The sequence below is a fragment of the Nanorana parkeri genome, unplaced genomic scaffold, assembly GCF_000935625.1.
Source record: "Nanorana parkeri isolate BGI_ZX_2015 unplaced genomic scaffold, ASM93562v1 scaffold181, whole genome shotgun sequence".
Lineage (NCBI taxonomy): Eukaryota > Metazoa > Chordata > Amphibia > Anura > Dicroglossidae > Nanorana > Nanorana parkeri.
This window is the reverse complement of record NW_017306449.1, coordinates 2,117,486-2,125,833: the sequence shown is the minus strand read 5'-3', so window position 1 is coordinate 2,125,833 and position 8,348 is coordinate 2,117,486. Positions and strand designations below refer to the sequence as shown.

The 8,348-nt window shown below is 40.5% G+C and overlaps 1 protein-coding gene across 3 annotated transcripts in view; it reads left to right on the top strand.

Annotated features, from left to right (window-relative positions):
- The window catches only part of PLPPR1 (phospholipid phosphatase related 1), a 105,267-nt gene that overhangs the window by 74,906 nt on the left and 22,013 nt on the right, over positions 1-8,348 (top strand). The window contains exon 1 of one of the 3 annotated variants that reach the window (XM_018555006.1): positions 8,286-8,299. The exons of the other annotated variants lie outside the window; for them this stretch is intronic. The gene's annotated coding sequence lies outside the window, so the exon portion shown is untranslated. Of the gene's footprint in view, positions 1-8,285; positions 8,300-8,348 lie in introns of those variants that run through there. 3 annotated transcript variants of the gene reach the window in all.

The following is an 8,348-nucleotide window of genomic DNA, read 5'->3' as shown; positions in this document are numbered from 1 at the left end:
GGTCAGGTCCCCATGTTCAATTTAAACAAAACATGTAATAGTTAGATGAATTTATATGCAAATCTCTTATTTATCTATTACAATAAAGATTGACTTCACCTCCCAGCTCCTAAACATTCCTTAGTGGTGAATACAGATATCTGTTACATTAAAGTATCAACAGGGAGTTCTAGGGTTGGGACCATACCCATCACATTAAGAGACCTACAGAAAGTCCAATGAGTGGGATCATATCCTTTACAATAAAGGACAGCCATGGCATTCTAGAAGTGGGATCATACCCATAACATTGAAAGACCAATAGACAGTTCCAGGAATGGGGTCATACCCCCCATATTAAAGGGCCAACAGGGTGTCCCGGGGCTTGGATCATACTAATTACACTAAACAACCTAACACGGAGTTCTAGAGTTGGGGGTCATACACACATTACAGTACATTGAAGGACCAATGGGGAGTCCTAATGGTAGGGTCAAGTTTCAATTGGCAGTGTTTACTTATTATGCAAGGTCTACTTTCTGCTTTGTTGAAGGGACAATGACTGTGTTTCAGTCCTCCTCTATATTAAGGTACACCATGGATCTAAGATTTCGCCTGATATAATGTATATATCAGGCGCCATATCAAGTATTTGCATGCATGTTGCTCTTAGGTGAACATTGTGATAACTTAAAATGTTTCTGTTTTTGAAAATACCTGTTTTTTTGTTTTTAACTTCATCTGTATTGTCCCCACTTTCTGGAACATTGGATTTTGAAATGTTTGCAGTTGCTTTTGAACTCTGTGTGGTAGTAAAAATATTACTGCAGCTTCTGTTTTGTGTGTTATGTTTTTTTTATGTTCTGCGTTTTCCCATTCTGGCACAAATGCAAGCTTCTCCTTCATTGTTCCACCATTTGAGCTCTGTATCCCATGAGGAAGAATAGATGTCAGAATGATTTGTATTTACTGTGACCAATTTTTTCCTTCAGGTTAACATTAACAAAGACTGACTTTATTCACATAATCATAAAATGTGAACAATATATAATGACTCACTGCTTGAATGTAACACCTTGGCAAAGTAAAAAAACAACAACTTCGCTCTGATTTGGAACACTATAGAAATGGGGCATATGTCAAACAATTTAACTACAGTTAGCGGCTGGTTTTTCTAATGCCAGTTATTAGAAAGTATTACACACTGACTAATTTGAGGGACGCATAAAACTTTTCAAACCAAAATCCAGGCACACAAGAACACAAAAACAACATTAAATGCAATTATGTGATCATGTAAAAAAAAAACCTAATTAATGGCCCATTCAGACTTCCATATTCTGGTACCAAATTCTCAACACACCTGCTCCACGTGCAGTGTATTGCAGTGTCACTCATTGTGAATGGTATCCCAACACACTGCACAGTACACCACTCAACACATAGGGGTCTATTCACAAAGCTGCCGTAGGCAGCCGAGTGAATAACAGACCCGAAGTGAGCCGAACGCTGTTCGGCTATTCACTTCAGGCTTGTATGGCTGATTTCAGCCGTACACAGAAAAAAACAGCTGTACACCGGCTTGCTGCGGCTGGCTTCGGGTCGACCAAACATGCTCAGCATGTTCGGCCGACCCGAAGTGCAGAGCCGAACCTCCGGCGGGTGCAATAGCTAGTTTGCTATTGGCTATTGCAAAGTGAAATAGCCAATAGGAATCTAGCTATGCATTCCTATGCTGGCTTTTTCTTCTGATTGAGCCCCATGTCAGAAAAAAAAAGCAGATTGCAAGGAAAGGTTTACTCTGCTCGATCGAGCAGAGTAAACCTTTCCGGGAGAAAGTGTTTTGTCTCCTGGGTGGCCAGGAGCCGTATTAGACTCCCAGAGCATCCGGGGGAGAGTAATGACAGATCAGCGTCCCTGGTTAAAATTGCACACAGCTCACCGCACATGAGTTTTAAGAACATAAAATTTCTAGCAGGATCAACAGTTATTTTTCTTAAATGCAGAAAGTGTTCTTAGCCTGAATAAAAGAAAAATAATGTAGCCACCACATCTAAGGTAAGGTAAGCTGCAATATATTGAAATTTTAGTGGTTTATATTAACATTAAAGCCTATCTCTGGAGGAAAAAACATATTCCCACACTGCAAGGGTTAACTGCTGGTTTGTTAGGGGTATTTTGTAAAGGACTTTTGCTTACTTGATCCCTGCTCCCCCAGTGGTTGGTGCGGACCTCATATCTCCTCAACTGTGGCTCATGGACTTCCCTCAGTCCTACATATAATGTAGGGCTAGGTACCCTGTATTAGATGTGATGATGTCAGCGGGTCACTGACTCCTGGAGTGGAGAGGGAGGAGCCTGCAGGTGCCGGTCTTAGAAAAAGTAATTTTTTTATATACAGCCCCTAGACATAAATGAGCAGTTAATTCAGGTATAGCAGGAGTTTTTCTATTATAATTTTTTGTATTGGAATTAGGCTTTAAGCTAAAAATATTTTTTTTGCCAGTAACTTTAATTAGAACAATGACTACACCATAAGTGGTGTAGCCATTGCAACAATAAAACAAGATGACTCTTCTAGTATAAATTGCATTTGCATGCATATTTTATTTTATCAAACACAATGTACAAAAGTAGTGTTCCAAAAAAACTGTACAAGAGTGCAGGAAATCTCAGGTGTCCACATGCACAGAGGTTCAAAGCAAACAGGTTATGTTGCCTAGCAAACAGAATCATGCAAACCCACTGCAGCCAATGCAGAACAATAATATCACATAATGCATAGTGCATATTATTTTAATACAACCTTTGTTTACACTTTTTCTTTACATTTAAAGGAAAATGGGAATGTAGGTTTTAATAAAAGTTAAATTTCAATTCCATCTCATGTGAATACAACAATTCTTACTTTCACAATAGAAAGTAGCTCCAGCAGAATAACAGAAAAAGGAGGCTGTACAGACTGTAAAATGGTTAGAAAACAATACATTTCATAAATTGCAAATAGGAGGTAAACAATAGGTCAAATAATACAAAATAAACCATTCATACCTCAATAGATTTAGTTCTGACTTCGTGAACATATACTGACATCTGTTGGAAAAATATTTAACTGCACATTGACTTTACAGTGTATTTCAGATAAATGGATAACACCTATTTCATATTTGCTATATGTTCCCATTCACATTACATAACTGTAAAAAAAAAAACAATTGCTGCTTCAAATTTTTAAGTGTTTTTTACTTACTTTAAAATCCTACCTGGTTTCCCCCTATGTAATATTAAGGAGGGGGCTGTGGGAAGTTATGTTTACTCTAAATAACCCTGTCTGTACCGTGCTGGCAGATCTTATTATCAGTTGTAAACTGGATTTGAGCACTGTCTGTAATAACATAGTTAAAGACTTAGAGGGTTATTCACAAAGCTGCCAAAGGCAGCCATGTGAATAACTGACCCGAAGTGAAGTGAGCCGAACGCTGTTCGGCTATTCACTTCAGGCTTGTAATGCTGATTTCACCTGTACACCGACTAAAATCAGCCGTACATTGCATCGACTGGCTTCGGGTCGTTTGAAAATGCTCAGCATGTTCGGCTCACCCGAAGTGCTGAAGGAGTTCGACTCATCTGGATCGGCTGAGCTGAACCTCCGGCAGGCTACTTGCTGCTGTTCAGCCTATTCTCACAGGGGCCGAACAGCAGTGAGTGAATAGCCGAATGCCGCTCAGCTATTCTGCTCGGTACCTCCGTGGTACCAAGCAGAATAGAAAAACAGTAACAAAAAGTAGAAATTGATTGGGCGGAGCTAGCAGTGATAGCTAGCTATGCCCAACTGTTTTCTATTGGCCGGGACCAGCTGTCATTACAATGAGAGCTCGGCCTAGCCAGCGGTGATATCAAAGCCGCTCCGCTGAGCTCTCATTGCAATGGCAGCTCATCGTCCCCAGGTTACTTGGTAACCAGGGGACGCGGATTTGTCATTGCAAGTGACCAGAGCCAGCCGTGAGATGACCCAGCTGTCAGTAGCAGGCTTTCGGCCGGCCAATGGCCAGCCGTTCGGCCCGCTTCGGCTCAGTCGAGCCGAAGTATATGCCTTCGGCTTGACCGAGCCGCTCTGCCAACTTCGGGAGCTGTACGGGCTATAGTGAATAGCCCGTACAGCAGCCCTTCGGTTCTACTGAACCCGAAAGCCTCCCATAACTGAAGCTAGCTGAAGGATCTGCCGAAGCTACGGCTGGATGCTTCGGCAGATTTGTGAATAGACCCCTAAGAAGCATTGTATGGTAATGAAAGGAAGCTCAGTCTGACTCATCTACTTTCACTTTCAAACCGCTTAGAGTAGCTTGGAATCAACATAAGCTGTACAGTTGCTTCCTGAGCTGTCCTTTTTGAATAATTTACCAAAATATGAATGTGTTGCGTATGCATGTGTGTGTGTGTGTGTGTGTGTGTGTGACACGTATGTGCATAAGATGTCCAGGACTGTACAAATTAACTAAAGTAAATCTCACATCGCTTTAGTTATAGCAATATGTTACTGAGAAAGTTTTATTGCTGCTCTAATGTTAGGCATATGTTTTTCAGTTAAAATCATTTAGGTTTAAAGGCGTAGTCCTCATATTATAATGATGTAAAACATAATACATGCACAGGCATTCATAAAAGGAAAATGTGCATTTATTTTTTTGTTTGTTTGCATTGGTGCCAATAAAGCATTGCAAGCACAATTAATTTCAAAAGATTACAGCAGTCTGCAGGAAAAGAAACCCCACAATTCACATACTGTGAGTAGGGGGGTGGATTAGGGGGCTGAGGATGTGATCATGTTTCATGTCATACTTTAAATATGTGTAAACATGAAATATGGTCTGAAAGGCAAACTAAGCATTTAAGTTGTGTCAGGAGATGAAAAACAAGCCACTTAATGTACAACCATATTTTTAATGGAAAGAAACAATGGGAAGCCTCTGCTCTTAATAAGTTGATATTTTATGTTTATGAGTCGTTATTTTAACATATCCTTAAACAACTTGTTGTTTTCAAGAGATAACTCTTGGAACAATAACCTGAAAATAGTGGGAATTTAGAAACAAAAACTCATGACATAAAAAATAAATATAGTGAGGAAAGAAAATATGTGCGCCATTAAAAATGAAACTCCAATGCATACATTGTGTTGCCCATGCCCCTTGGAGAATTTATACATTTACTGCTTGATTCTAGAAACGCAAAGCACACAGCTCACCCCTGTCATGCATCCTTGTAATCCACATTCGGTGCATGGATAACCCTCTTCTGGAGTGATTGTCTAAAAAACTGCAAAACCAGCACACAATGCTCTTCCAAAGAAAATCAAACTTTATTCCACACTTGTTGGGCTCGATGTTCGAGTTGACCAAGAGTTCGACTTGAACATCGCTAGTTCATGTGTTCAGCGAACACACAAACGGTCAGGGCATTCAGCGGTCTGTTTACCTGCTGAGCACCCCACAAGACACTGCGCACAGCGCAATGTCTTGTGAAGCCCTGATTGGCTAAATCCTTGCACCTGACCACAGTGCACTGAAATGCCATAATTGGGCAAAGTCATGATGACTAATCATGGGTCACCTTTCAGATGTCATACAACTGTAAACAGTTGGGTGGAGCTAGCAAGCTGTCATCGCTAGCTCGGCCCAATTGTTTATATTTTGCCAGCATCTGTCAGTATGCCATTCTGCTGCGGGAGTTTGTCGCGATCGGACGGGTCGGCAGGGTTTAAAAGAAAATATTTTTATTTATTTTCTCTTGTTTTATTTTGTCAAGTCGTCATCGTAACCAACACTGGATGTCGTGATTGATGCTGGATTACGACGGTGGACCCATTTTTTTTGTTTTTAAATAAAAGACTTGTCAAAAACATGTCTTTTTGTTTTTCAAATAAAGGATTTTTTTCTAAAAGTCTGGTGTTTTTATTTCTAATATCTTTTAACCTATTAGTGAATGGGTAGGGGTACAAGTACCCCTTACAGATTCACAAGGGAGGTACCCCAAAGTGAATAAGCCCCCCTGCCCGCACCCCCACAACCAATGCCGCAGGGCTTGTGGGAAGAGGCCCTTGTCCCCATCATCATGGCGACAAAGTGCTTTTCCAGGGACTTTTCTGCCCTGCCATGCCTCTGCTCGGATGAAGGGCCTGGTATGGAATCCCCCCCCCCATTTTGGGGGATGGGGTCCCCCTTAAAATTCCCACCAGACCGTAAGGGCCTGGTATTACTTTGAGGGGGAACCCATGCATTTTTTTTAGTTTTTTTTACATGGTGTCCCTCCTAAAATTCCTACTAGTCCTTAAGGGTCTGGTATGACTTTTGGGGGCAGCCCCATGCTTTTTTTAAATTGGGTCCCTCCTAACATTCCTACCAGACCTAAAGGGTCTGGAATTGTTTGGGAGGGGGAATTGCACTTTTTTTTTTCTATTAATGTAATTTAAAAAAATAAATGTCAGTTTTCTGCAGCAGGTTCTATACATTATACAGATGTGCCACTTTACAGGCAGTTTAAGGGGACCCCTCAGGCACGATTTTTAAAGGAATTTTTCATTCTTATTCTTTCACTTTAAGTGATGTTAAAATCACTGCTCCTTTAAAAAACGGTATTTTTTAAAAGTGTTTTTTTCATTGATTCATGTCCCCCAGTGCAGTACCCGAATCCCCCAACACTTTTTATGACCATTAATTTGCATATACTGTAAGCCTTCAAAAAGGGGATTGATTTTTTTTCTTGCAATTGATTTTTCAAGTTCGGGTCCCATAGACTTGCATCGAGTTCGAATTCGAAATGTTTCCATGTTCTAAAGTTCGAATTCAAACCAAACACGGGGGTGTTCGGCCCACCACTATTCCACACACATCTGTACCAAAACCAACTGCTGACGTGTTTCTACCTTACTTGGCCTTATAGCTGGCTATAGCTATGACTGAGGCAGAGTAAGGCAGAAACGCGTCAGTGGCTGTTTTTTGTACATGTGGAATCAAGTTTGATTTTCTTTGGAAGAGCAGTGTGTGCTGGTTCTGCAGTTTGTTATCCCTTGAATCTACCAGACCAGTGCAGAGTTCCAATTTCCTGTGATGGGTGACAACATTATCCCACTTCTTCTGAAATCAGAGCAGGGTTGTCACCCTGACATCGACTGTGCCTGCAAAGACCACCGCACATTGTGCTTTTAGCTTACTATCTATGGCTTGCTACTCCCATCCTTACTGACACCACTTGTAACACCCAATGATTTGCATAAAACAAGCAGGTCCAGAACAGACTCTTCCTCTGCCAGATCCTTTTTGCAGCTGGAATATGGAACCTGTGGGAATCTGGGACAGTGGAAAGGAAACTGTTTGCATATTTTTAGAGCCAAGTTAAAAAAACAATTTAAGAAGAATAGCTGTGATAATGATATAAGTTTCACATTTAACACAGAGTTTGCAATTCATGGTCTATGGTTTTGGAGGTACTTTAGTCTCCTGTAAACTGACTTTTACAGACAAAATATTTCAACCATTGATAATATATTATACTTGCTAATAAATTCAGCACAGCTGTCTCATAAAACCTTGAATTAAAAAGAAAATTGACTGTTAAAATGAGTGAAAAGTGCATGGTATTGAAAATATCACACGCTGTGCTTCTGTGAGCTCAAACTTCTGTTGCTCCTTCATTGAAGTGTCTTTCATGAAGCTTGAACATTACTGGTTTCCAAACTTCTTATAAGCTTGAGATAAGGCCACTGGCTATAGTCAGGCAGCTCCACAACATCCAGACAAAAAGGGATGCCCGGATAGACTTAGATTGGAAAAGATAAGCGCCAGAGCAGTCAAGTATCATAAAAATTCAATCTTTACAATTTGGTCATATTGATACAACAGCCAATGCATTTCAGGGCAGATGCATCCCCCTTCCTCAGGGCCTAGAACTAGGAAATAAAGGATTAGGAAAAAATGTTGTGTGAGAGGAACTGCTAAACCCAAGAACAAAATTGTCCTATAATGCAGCATACCAGTCCTTAAATGTGGCAGTTGCATTTGTTTAGGCTAGCAAAATATTTACCTCTTGATTTTGCCAGAAATGCAGTGTCTTGCCATTTGTTAGATGAAGTGGAAGCAAAAACAGTCGTATCTTAGTGTGTAATTAAACCCATTATCCCTCATGCAAAGGAGATGAACAAAGACAGATGTGTTTGATGTTCAGCCTGGGTGACAACCGTGTCTGCTTTAATAGATACAGTGAATGAGTGAGTCTAGCCACCCAGGGACAGAAAGTGTGTTCATACCTACAGTATAATACCATGTAAAAATAAAGGAACCAATATATTGTATAGATATAATTTCTGCCCCCCC